The sequence below is a fragment of the Plectropomus leopardus genome, chromosome 3 (assembly GCF_026936395.1).
Source record: "Plectropomus leopardus strain MGB_pleo_1.0 chromosome 3, ASM2693639v1, whole genome shotgun sequence".
In the NCBI taxonomy this organism is placed as follows: Eukaryota; Metazoa; Chordata; class Actinopteri; order Perciformes; family Serranidae; genus Plectropomus; species Plectropomus leopardus.
In genome coordinates this window covers 24,623,038-24,636,286 of record NC_142178.1, presented here as the reverse complement: position 1 = coordinate 24,636,286, position 13,249 = coordinate 24,623,038, and the positions used below count along the sequence as shown (strand labels likewise).

The following is a 13,249-nucleotide window of genomic DNA, read 5'->3' as shown; positions in this document are numbered from 1 at the left end:
TACCGTGTGACTAAGCACACTATTTTATGTGTTTTTTAGTTGCTTTCAGCTGTTTTTGGGACTGGTGAATCTGACATTTTTGCCGTACTATAATCTTGCTTTTTGGGTCATTTTTTTAACATGCTAGTTTTTTGTGTTTTTGCTCGTTTTTGCCAAATTCTAAGCCACAGCATGAAAAAGCACTCTGTTTTATGTGGTTTTCAGTTGTTTTCAGCTGTTTTTGGGACTGGTCATTTTTTGACATTTTTCGCCATAGTATAGCCTTACTTTTTGTGCGATTTTCTGGACATGCCATTTTTTCTTGTTTTTACAACAGTCTATGCCATTGTGTGCCTAAGCATGTCATTTTATGCAGTTTTCAGTTTTTTCAGCTATTTTTGGGACATTTCATTTTTTAATATTTTTTGACATACTATAGCCTTGCTTTTTGGGTCATTTTTTCAACATGCCATTTTATTGTGTTTTTGCCTGCTTTTTCAACATTCTATGCCGCAGCGTGACTAAGCACGCTATTTTATTTGGTATTTGGTATTTCAGCTGTTTTTGGGACATGTCTTTTAACTATTCCTGGTTAAATTAAGGTTTCATAAAATAAAAGTTTAAGAAAAAAAGTTGCACCATAGTTTCAAAAAAGTCAAAATATGTCATAAAAAATTTCATAGTACACAGTATGTTAAAAATGGCTGAAAATGCCGTTGTCATAAAAAAGTAAAATTATAATGTCATAAAATCTCAGTACATAGTAAAAAAAAAAAAAGTATAGTGTGTCATAAAAAGGTATTTATAAAGTTCATAGTATGTAAAAAAAAAAAAAAGTGCTAAAAAACTCATTTCATAGTACATCATGAAAAGGTGATTAGAAAGTCACAGTACAGATTGTCCAAGAAAGTGAATAAAGGTCACCCTATAGTATGTTATAAAAATTGATTTTGAAAAAGTCATAGATTAGTTTGTCATGAAAATTTCACACAAAAATAAATCATAGTATAGTTTGACAAAATAAAGTCACTAAATAGTCATAGTATAGTATGCAAATAAAAATGTAATTTTTTTTGTTGTTTTTGTTTTAACAGAAGAACATTTCTCACATTGAGTGGCAACTAATGCCAGACCAAACTGACTCAATATTTTCTTACCTTTAAGACAACCTGGACACAAAGTGCTAAACACTAAATGACATGCTCTTCCCAAAAATAATAGACCAAAAATCAATGCAACATGTTCACACACATTAAAATCACCCAGAAAATGCCAGTCACTTCACCATCACTGCATTACATTTCTAAACTTTGGTTTGCAATCATGATACGAATTAAATGATATTTAATGATAAGAAATACAATGTTGCAATTAAGGACTGCTCTGTAAGATTCCTAAATATAAAAACAATATAAAAACAATATAAAAAAGGCAGTTGTCATTTCGCATGTTGCATGAGCCCAGTACTGTTCTGTACAATGAAATGGTCGTCAAACTGCCATAGTAAAATAACTGTGTAAACTGTGATACTGTAATATGCTGCTTTCCGTGCATCAGATAGGAGGAACTTGACAATCTGATAAGCCGGCTCAGGTTATAACTGTATGACAGTTAACATCAGACCTGGGGTGACACCTTTTGGTCCCCACCCATTATCTATCAGCACAAGTCAATCTGGCTACACCCTCCCTTCGTGCACACAGTTTAACCCCTGCTCTGCCCTGCTGCAAATACACACATATGAAACACACACACGCTGCTCTGCTGTGCTGACTCTGGTCCAGTATAGGAGGTGTTTGCTGTAACGTCCTGCAGGGGACTAAGTCAGCCAGGTCTTTTGAACAGCATCAGAGCATATCGTCCTCACAGTCACACACCCTGTGGCCTGTCGCTCTGCTGATAACTGCAAATATAGACACAGCCTGCACTTTGTTTGACATGTTGCAGGTGAGATAAGTCTACAAACACTTATGCCAACCACAAGATACAGTGACTGCCATTGTCATATGTGTACAGGTGGATATTGTGGATACAGGGCGTCTCCTTTTAAATGTTGTTTATGAACCGGTGCCAGCTGTTTGCCTGAGTCTCACTCACTCTGCTGCTCAGTTAAACTGAAACTAGAGATGAAGCACCCTCTGGTGATGGCAAACTTACAGTGCTCAGTGTGGAGGTTTCATCAAAAACAATGTTGTTTTGTAGAGTTACACTCACAGGAACACTGGACTCATTATTTTATTTCCTTTCCTCCAACTTACATGACGTATCCTTTTGTATAAATATGTTTTTGTTGCATCACAAAAATACAGATCGTAATATCAATTAGGTTTCTTACTGTAGATACTGTAGATAATGAGCTAAGAATTAATAAGAGGCTGCAAAAGATACATAAATCTGTTATTTCCTTTCATTTTGACACAAAACACTTCTCCATATCGATGTGTTTAAGCAGGTTAGTATGAAGATTTTTGCCCTAAGAAAAATAAGTTGTTCAGAAACTTAGAAACTTCCTCTATGGTTGATATTTTTATATTTGAAGCAACAAGGATAAGACATTTAACTGAAGACAGAAAAAAGCTGGGGGCTCTGACTCTACTTAAAGCTCACTTACAAAAAGTTTGCGAACAAAAATCTGTCATGATGCTTATTTAACTTCTTTTTTTTTTTCATTTTCTACATTATTTATCTATATTTAGCACAGGTTGACGAACATTTCAGCTGTGCCTTTTTCAGCTTCAGGTATGAGTCCTTTGAACCTGCCTACAAAAAATGGTTGTCAATCAAGTCATCAACAGCAAATGTATGAAGTCTCTGCTTCTTTCTACAAAAAAAACAAAAAAAAGAAAAAAGCTAAAGTCCAGCTCTCATAAGTCTGATGCAATGCACAAATACCAAGAGGTGCAACCCCTGGTACTTTTTAAGAGTTGGTCAATTAACTGATAAGTTGATCAACAGAAAATTAATCTGCAACTATTGTGATAACTGATTAATAATTTAAGAGCATTTATTAACATTTTGTCGTTCTATCCTTCTCTTGCTGCTTCTCTCTTTGATCTTTTTTTTATTGTAAACTGAATACCTTTGGTTTTTAGACTGCTGGTCAGGCAAAACAAGCAATTTAATGACATAATCTTGGACTCTGGGAAATACTGTATGATGGGTATTTTATTTTTCTTGTCTCTCAGCTGCTCCAGCATGGGATTAAATTTGTCAAACAAATGACAGTTGCTAAGACAAAGACAACAATGCTCACGTGAATCCTGTGTCAGTGTTTTAGTTTGACTTTGAGTTTGACGGTAAGTTTGATACAGACTCACAATCTAATAAAAAGTATTTTAAAAAAATAATAAAATAGAACTGCAACTAACAGTTCTTTTAATTAGTAATTTTAATTAGTAAAAAAAATCCTAGACTAATTGTTCAGTCTATAAAATGTCAAAAAATAACAAAAACATGTCATCTTCCAAAACCCCAGCTGAGATAAGCAACCTGCATGTTTCTGTGTGACCAAAAGTCCAGCACCCAAAGATATTGATTTTACAACCAAAATATATAACATATAATATATAAATATAACCTTAATGTATGCAGAAGTGGAGTTCAGTTAAGTTCTGCTTTGAACCCTTTGAAACCTGAGCAGATTGGATTGATTTCTTTAAAACAAGAAACAAGAAGTGACCCACAAATTAGTGTGTGGGGGGGGGGTTACAAGAAAAAACAACACAAAATAGGAAATTAACCCCAAAAAGTGCTTAAGTATAACAAAGAAATATATAAATATTAATAAAAAAACATATTTATTTCTATAACCCAATTTTAAATGTATAATTATGATAATCATGAATATTGTTTTCTTAATGTTTTTCCCTATTATTTGATCATTCTCCTATGATTTTCTGTCTTCTTTTACAGATAATTTTCAAGTCATTTTCTTGTCAGCTTTTACTAAATAAAGTTGCTGATTGCCTTTTTCCCTTTGTTTTTGAAAGAAATCAAGCCAATTTGCTCACGTATTAAAGGTTTGAATTCTTGGCGTCTGAGGGCTGCAGAAAACTGATGTCAAATCAGGTTTCAAAGGGTAAAGCAATCTAGAGATTATCAAAATTGTTGCCACATAATTTTCTGTTTATTAACTTCTCAGCTAGTGGTGTAATTTGTAAATGTATTAAAAGAAAAAGCGGTTATGTGCAGCCTCTCTTTGAACAACGAGGCCGACACAGTAAAAAGGAACCACTGACTCAAAACCACAACACCGGTGGTCACAGTGCACGTGGAAAATCCATGTCCAAGCAAACAAACACACATTGCTCTCTTCCAGCTAATGTATGTAATGACACTTCTGACACATGCCCCCACACACACACACACACACACACACAGACACACTGTAGGTCTGAGGTGGGGGGGCGACAAGACAAGCAATCCACTAAAAAGCATTCCTCAGACCCTCTCTCCTGGTGGGTGGCCTGCTTGGATGCTGCACCACAGACACAGCAGCTTGTTTTCCAAAAAATCCTTTACAGCCATTGTGTCTGCCCACACCGTCCTGTGTTACACCCACTGACTCGCTTCCATAGCAGCTGAACATCTCTAACAACTGATCCTATTGTGTTCAAATGCCAAATGATCCCTGACCACTGCTGACACAGATCGTTATTTTAAACATGCACAGTGGCTTATGAGTTGCTTATATGTATTTTAAATGTATCTTGTGTTTTGCATCAGAGCTATTTTGATGTTAAGTGGAGAAAACCCTTCCCTCCAAAATCTCACTAAACTGTCTGCAGAATTCAACGATTCATTTAGTTTGCGTGTAAAGAGGAGCGATGCTGCACACTCAGTCAGCCGCTCAGCTAGCCAGCCACGGCAAGCTTAAACTGGCAAGGTTTTCAGCCACTCCATCATTTTTGACACCTGAATCAGCCGCAGCTCTTAATGCATGAATAGCAGACTGAATCTGTTTTCTGGCCAACTCAAAACCACAGCAGACCACAAGACACCCACACCAGTTACAGACATGCTCTACATATTCACCGAGGCCGAAGGAACAATAAGCATCAAACTGAAGTAACTCCCACAACATCAAAACTGGTTCTACTAGTTACTTTCATATGTAAAAGATACTGAATATACTGTAAATACTACTGTGTGCAGTCTAAAAGGTGTTGACAGAAAAACAAACTAATTAAACTAAAAATTACACCAAAACTCTCATTGGCCAAAAATGTATTTAATCTCCTTAACAATGTAGATCCATTATGACAAATTAGGGTTGAAGCGCCACTTGTTTCAAGGTGGTATGAAAACTGACAGTTATCATACCGTGCACATTTGTTCATCCAAGGTATTGTGAAAAATGCAACCATAGCTGCAACCAGAGAACCTCACCTTTATTTATTTAACAGGTAGACCTTTTAAAGGTACTTTCATAATATGACAAGTTTCAAGTTACAATTATAATAAAATGTTTGTTCAACACCTCAAAATCCTCTTTTTTCATTACTTTAAAGGTCGTTGTATCATAATAATAATAATAATAATAATAATAATAATAATAATAATAATAATAACAATAATAATAATTGTGTTTACAGTACACAGAGAAACCGTGGTATTTTCTGAGACAGTAATTATACCATAAAAATCTTATTTTGTTGCAATCCTACAACAAATGCATGTTTTGCAGCAATTATTTTAAAATCTTCACAACATCTCATGGTCCATTCATCATGCTCCATGGGTAGAGGGGGCACCCCAGCACCTACAGCCCCCATGCCCCATGGGTCCAAACACACCAAACCAACACAGAAGAACTTGTAATGACGAAGGCCAACTGTTTTGTATCTTCACGTCACCTGTGTCTCAACCAAAAAGCTGCACCTGAACACACAGCAAAGTCTACAGAGAGTCACCAACTGGCATGTATGTTCTGCGCCTGAAAGGACAAGCTCTTCATAGCGAAACCAGAAGACTGATAGGAAGGATTCAAGATGCTAGTTAGCCAGTTTGCACATTGACAACACATCCCAGTGTTGGAGGAACAAAGGATATTTGGTGTGTGCTGGTGAACAATAACACGGTTACAAAACATTTCTGCTGAAGAGCTCAATGACTTATAAAAATAATCTTACCTCATATAACCCGTTTTTTTCTGTCTCACACCCTCTTGACTGTTGGTTTGCTTTTCTCACTTCCGTTTATCTTCTTGTGCACTCAGCTCAACTGCACTGAGCTTCAACATGCTGAATCGGCCAGAGATATACTGCCAGTAGCTAATGCCAACGGTGCAGGACACACTGGAAAAACTAGGACAACAGACACTCACCGACGGCCAAACATTGACTACCAGCTCGGTGCAACAGGGCCCTTAATTGCCAACCAGCCATTGGCATCCTACAGGTGATGAAGGTCAGCAACCTGCCTCTGTCCTGAGGCCCCTAACGGTGTACAAGTACATCAGGCAAAACTTTTAAGAGATGCTCAAGTCACTACATTCCTCTGATAAAACGGCCCAGCCACATGACATTTTAGGTATGCTAGAAACTGAGAGAAACATTTTTAAATATCATAAGGGCTCACGTGTAAAACAAACATTTGAGATGTGTTTATGTTTACATCAGCAGCCTGAAACACACTATCTCTTCTCTCTCTGTCTCTACCAGTAATGGAGGATAAGTACATTCACTCAAGCACTCAATCTACACTTAATTTACAAATTAAGATTTTACACACACAAAAATGAGCTTGATATGATAAATTGTTATAAATGAAACCATCTAAAAGTGTATGAAAAAGCTAAAATCAGCTTTACTTCAACCATTTACAACAGCAAAATGCTATTTACACATCAGTGCATCAATATAAACAATAATTTATATACTTACTAAAAGCATAAACAGAAATGTTTCCTTCTGCATGGTAAATACTATCTTCACAGTTTTCTAATTAAATTACAATGCAAATAAATTAAATTGCAATGTTTTAAACATGAGACTACTTGTAATGGAGCAATTTTACATCGTGACATTGCTACTTTTTCTCAAGTAAAGTCTCTGAGGTCCTCCACCGCTGGATACTGTATATGTATATATATATATGTATATATACACATATACATATATATACATATATATATAAGGAGAGAGAGAGAGTAAGAGAGAGAGAGAGAAAGATACACTCTGAGGAGCAGCTGTTGGTGGGAGTGTGCCAGTGTGTGTCATTACATGTTTTCCTGTGGCGTTCATACATAGTTTCTCTATTCAGCAGGAAAGCTCTGCTCTCAACACCAGACAGAGGCAGCTAATACCCCTGTCTGTCAGGGCCGCTCAAAGAGCAAGTGATTGGAGATGACAAACGAGGCAGTAAGACAGGTCCGGCAGCTCCACAGCAACAGCAGAGAGAGAGAGAGAGAGAGAAACGAGGGGAGGCGGAGATTGAAATGACTGTGTAAGTGCCAACAGGGAGGAGGCATTTCATGTGTGCGTGTGTGTGTTCATGCATATTTGTTAATCATACCGTGAGGGTCTCTAGGGGTCTGACGCCATGCTTGTCCATCAGTCTGAAGTGGGATGAAGTTTGTTTCCGGCTCAGGATTCACTCCCAACACCAGCTCTGTCCACTGAGAGGGTGTAATCCAAAATAGGAAGAAAAACTGTGTGTGAGAAAATGCAGCCACAAAATGCTCTTTTTTATCTGGACCACCAAAGGGTGGATGCAGAGTTACGAAAGGTCAGAGGCTCCATAAGGACAGGATCAGCCCTGATAACATCATTATTTACCACTGTTGACAGTTCAGTTTCACTTTAATTCAATTAAGATGAATTAGTATCAGTGTTTTGTTTTGGGGTTTTTTTGCCAAGTACACATTTCAAGTACATCACACAATGATTATTAGAGAACACTTTTACTCAGGTTATTCACAGTGTTTCCATCCTCAGACTTTCATACAGCTTGAAGGCACCTGGCATACATGATTTTATTGTAGGCTTCATTTACACTTGTCATTCATATTCATTCCTCGAGTGAGGAGTGTATTCTTCTGTTTTGGAAGGATTATACACCTTGTGAGAGCTGTGAACACGTGTGCTATCTTTTCACAAGCTTTCAACCCTGTTGCATGTGTGTTGTTTGAAAAGTTAATTGTATAAAATGGCAATAAATTTGGTGTGTGACATTATGATGCCACTAGGCCTGTTTATAGGCAAGAATTTGGCAATGTCCACATCACAATACAGGGGTTATGATTCAATATTGTCACGATTAAGCAGAATGAGGACCCAAAATGCAGAACAAACAAAAAGGGAGCCGGAAGTTCAAACTAAAAGCAAGCTTTAATTCTGAAGATTATCCACACAAAAAACAAACAGCTGAACAAAAATAAAAAGCACAAATAAAACATGAACACAAACTGAATTAAAACAAACCAGGGAACTCAGGTGATGACACAGGGAAACACGGAGGATCAAGACCACAGGAAGACGGCGAGGAAAACAGACAAAAGAAAAAGGGAAACACAGGTATATACACAGAAAAGAACTATTCAAGACAAAGACACACGGCTGGGTAGGTGGACACAGGAGCAGGAGGGAAACACAGGGATTGTTTAAATAAAGACGGTGTGACTCGAAACACTAGGCTGGAGCAAATGAGACTTGAACAGACACAGGTGTGCAGAAGAAACTGACAGGGAAGGACAGACAAGACTCATAACACGGGTGAAACAAATCAGGGAAACAGAGACAGAGGGACACAGAATCAGGGAAGCAGAGACAGGGAGAGAGACACAGAGACACACAAAGAGACAGGGAGACACAGAGAAAAAGCACGCAAAAGCAAGCAAGGTGACATGCCTAAAAATACAAAATAAAACAGGAAACAGAACATCAGCATCTAAGAACAAGGAAAAACTAGAAAACAGAAAACCCCAAAACAAGGTCCATAGTATAACAAAAACCCCAAACCATGACAAATATGTTGTGATATATTGTGATAATTTCATAATTTCAAATTTTAGGAGCTAGCAGTGTGGCCTTTATGACTGTCTGTTTCATAGGCTCATGTTCTTTGTGTTTTTGCTAGTGTAATGTTGTCAAATTGAAGTGGAAGAGTCAAATGGCTGAAAACAAATTACAACAGTACTATCTAACGGTCAGGGGTTTAAGCATGACACAAAATTAACCAGTGCCAAAAATGTAATTTATTAATTAAAAATTGCAGGTTGGTCTCATAAAGTCTTTGTGTGTTTTCCTATGGGAAGTAATGCAACCAAATACGTACCTATCCAACGTAATCATGAGCCAGTAATTTGTGGGAATTTGTTGGAAGGATGTGATCACGTGACAAATGCGCTGATAGGAAGTTAACAGGGATGCAGTGCCGATTGGTTGGGGTGGTGGTGTGTTCAGAACCGTGTGAAGTTTGAGTCAATTTTTAGGTTCCTCTTCTGTTTCTTTTCCTAAACCTAACCACAGCAACTTTACGTTAATTGCATAACTTAACATTATGGACCTAATGTCATTTATAGGGTGCTAATTTGAATTTGTAGGAGATCATATGAACTGCTGTGTGTGCATTTTTGTAGGATATCATACAAACTGTTCTATAAGGATACGATGAAAAATCGATAGTTTTTGAGAATCATTACACAATCACTAAACAGAATATTGCAATACTATTGTATATTTATGTTGTAATTATAATTTTCTTAAACCCCTAGTAGCCACATAAATAAGTCCCGGTCAGTATTGATACCAGTATTATGAAATCAACACCTCTAATATTGCAGATTTTTTGCCGTTATTCATATAATATCACAAAATCAACAAATTCATTTTTGTCATAGCTTTTTAGTCTATCCAACCAAACAGAAACCTTTATGTCCTTCTCTTCCTTTTTGGAAGCTTTTATCTTTTCACAGTTGCATAATGATTTTCCAGTGACAAAAGGGGCAATTTCTCACATCATTTCCTCTTCATTCTCTGTCTGTCACTCACTCCAAGAGTAAACAATGCCCTCAAATGAGAGCAAAATGCTTCAAAAACATAAAGATAACATCTACTGTGGAATTTAATCTAAAAGAAAACACACAAAAAAAACACACACCAAAAGAAAACTCCACCAGGCTCTGTATTAAGAAGTGGGTTTCGAGCCAGAGTTATTTGGCTGGACTGAACACATTAACTTCAGTGTAGCTTATTCCTGGTCATAAATTCTCCATAGTGGTTTAACTTACAAAAAGGTTTTAAAGTGTGCGCTGACAGTGAACCAGAGACAAGGGCTCTCATGACAAATGGTGCCAGGCGAAGGGCCAGCCGCACAGCATGCAAAACAGTACAATGGGACAACATTTGGTGTGCAAATCCACCAGTCCATTCAAATGGTGTCGCGAACAAAAAGTTGATACACAAACAAGTCAATTAACCAGAGGAAGGGGGGAGAAATCAGAATCTTTGCATTTTTTTTTTTAAGTGTTCACTCACACTGGAAACCAGCTCAAACCTGGCACTTAGAAAAAGTATAATCTAACTCAGACCTCAATAGAACTCAAAGAGCTAAATAGAGCTGCAGGTACATTAAAGAGTGTAAGGATTTCACTGCTTGCTGTTTAGGGGGAATCTGAATACAGAGCGAGTGAGCAAGGCGGTGGAACCTGTCAGTTTCTGGATCTATTCTCATGCTTTAATCCAGGAGACAGTCACACCCATCACACTGCTATTGTGCAGCTGAAACTTCTCTATGCATGACAGAGTGTGGGTGCTTGAGTTTATCATCCTGCAAACACAGCCCAAATTGCGTGCGCACACACACACACACACACACACACACACACACACACACACACACAAACACACACATGCATGTATGCACACAAGCGTGTAAAGTCAATGCCACACACACACAATTCAGAGTCTTCACTTTTAGTATTTTATGCATTTACAATCGTTCAAGTGTATACCTGCAGATTTAGAGCCTCATGCATCCAGGTGTTAAAATGCCTCTCTGTCTGTCTGACTCTGTCGTCTTTTAATGTTAAGACATCAAGAATAACTTGTCTAGCAGCAAAACTTCATCCTCCTGAACAACAGTTTTAAAAAAGTCTGACATGCATCAATTAATTTGTTTTTCTTTAACCAGACTAAATCTTTATCGGTTGCTAATACAACATGTTTGTTTTCGCGAGTGAAACCCCCTGCACTATGTCTCTGCACTGTTTCTGTTGCGTTCTTTATCCCTCCTTCAGCTCTAGACATCATTAGTTCTGTTTCTCCTAATGTCACCTTTCAAGTATCATTCCTGTTTACTACAATGTAGGTCTTAATTTTGTGATTTTGCCTGTGGCTTCTTTCGCTTATGCTATCTGAAAAGAGAGCAACATTGCTACAGCACATGGAAAGAAATGCAAGCATTCTGATGATCAAGTAATGATTTTTCTACATTACAGAATAATGTACATTACAGAATAATGTAGAATAACGTACAGCATGCACAACTGCATTTAGCACAACGGGTCAAAATTAAAATCAAAATCTGGATCTGTAAACTGGGATGGGTGTTTACAGCAGACAGCTTTCTCTTTCAAATATGTCTTACTAGACTGGAGATTTGTTTGAAATCTGTCTGATGCTTGTGTCAAGTCTCTTTAGCTTGTGTTAACAACAGACTTTATTTAAGGCATTTGACCGAAAACCCATTCAAAAAACCCATTGGCAAGGGAACAGAGTGCTAAAGTGCTAACTAATTTTTGGGTTTTGGGACTCATTTCTGGAGCACTCTGTTGACCTACACAGCAAAAGACATGTCTGTAAATAATGGAATTATTTTTTTGTTTTGAGCATCACAGCCCCGCTCTGTGACCAGTCTGATGTCAGGAGTTGATCCAATCAGTCCGATAACATTTTGAAAGACTAGAAGAACTGTATGATTGAACAATTTTTATCCCCATTCAGGTAAGCACAGGGCTAAACCAGAAGTAACCGGCTGAACCAGCAGAAGTCTCTGGTGCGCTTGTTCTGTGGGCCACACAGTGTGGAAGCAGAGGTGACTTATCTGAGCAACTTTCATAGGAATAACCAGGACCCCAAAGCCAACGCTGTATCCAATTCTCTTTACATATCCATGGTCACCCCCCCGTGACCCTCCCGGATAAGCAGTTAAAGCAATTGTTTGGATAACTTATTGATTAGGCTTTAATCTATTTGAATATAAATTTTCCCACAAACTGTCCCAAGGTATTCTATATACAAAAAGTAATAGACATACAGTTTATTATGTCAGTTAATATAAACTCCCTGACAGCATAGATAGCGAACAGACCATGACAACACCTGTGGAAGCTAAACAAAGGAAAGTATCTGCTTTGGGGCAGACCTGCACCTGCACAGAGAGAAATCCAGGTGAGTAGGTTTCTGATGAGGGAGATTATCAGCATTGTTCAACAGTATTTCCTCTCTCTCCCTCTCTCTCTCTCTCTTTGGCTTACTCACTTGCTAGTAATGTTTCCTCAACAGTTGACCCACCTTTAACCTGTATTTGCACCCGCTTTTGGCTGTCTTTGCCAAGCAAAAGCACCGGGCACCTCAAGACAAAACCACAAAGACCACTTATCATCCAACTCGCTAAACACCGGGAGAATAATTCCTCATTATGTCACAAACGGCATCAATCTAAAATACTTTTTAAGACAATGCTGCTTCAGGCTGTCTGTGTTTTTTTAAATGTGTTAAATTTACAATTGGGGAGGGTTACACTGAAATAACATTCCTTTTCCAGGTCTAATTACAGCAATTATACTGGTAGCAGATCTTTAAAAGATTCAGCCCACAAAGGGAAAGATATGTTGTGTTTGAGTGCCTGATTGCTTGCACACAAGATGTGGCTTGTATCGGCTTTTTCCTTTAAGTACAGATAATCCACATGTGTCAGTGATTGAGGAGGTACAAATCCCACTGTAACAGACACACAGGTGGCACTGGAAAGAAATAGCATACCAGTCTAGATTTCTCTCTTTCTTCCTCTCTGGCAAAATACCATGAGAGCCTGAGTCATAAGAGCAACCTCCCTTTGCAGATACAGGTATGCGTGAGATCTGCAACACCCAAAACACTGCTGCCTCTCTGTCTTTCCTAGATACACACTTACAAGTGGACTGCTCTGCACCACATCCTGTTTGAGTGGTCATGCTCTAGTCTCTTACTCAACTCATGCACAAAGATGTGCTGCAACCACTGCCATTGCATGTGTGTGTGTGTTCTCTCTCGTCTTTTATTACTCT

The 13,249-nt window shown here is 37.9% G+C and overlaps 1 protein-coding gene across 1 annotated transcript in view; it reads right to left on the bottom strand.

The window, feature by feature from the left end:
- Positions 1-13,249, bottom strand: part of spag5 (sperm associated antigen 5) — a 94,143-nt gene that overhangs the window by 47,536 nt on the left and 33,358 nt on the right. Inside the window, exon 19 of the transcript XR_015776274.1 lies at positions 7,495-7,597. The gene's annotated coding sequence lies outside the window, so the exon portion shown is untranslated. The remainder of the gene's footprint in view (positions 1-7,494; positions 7,598-13,249) is intronic.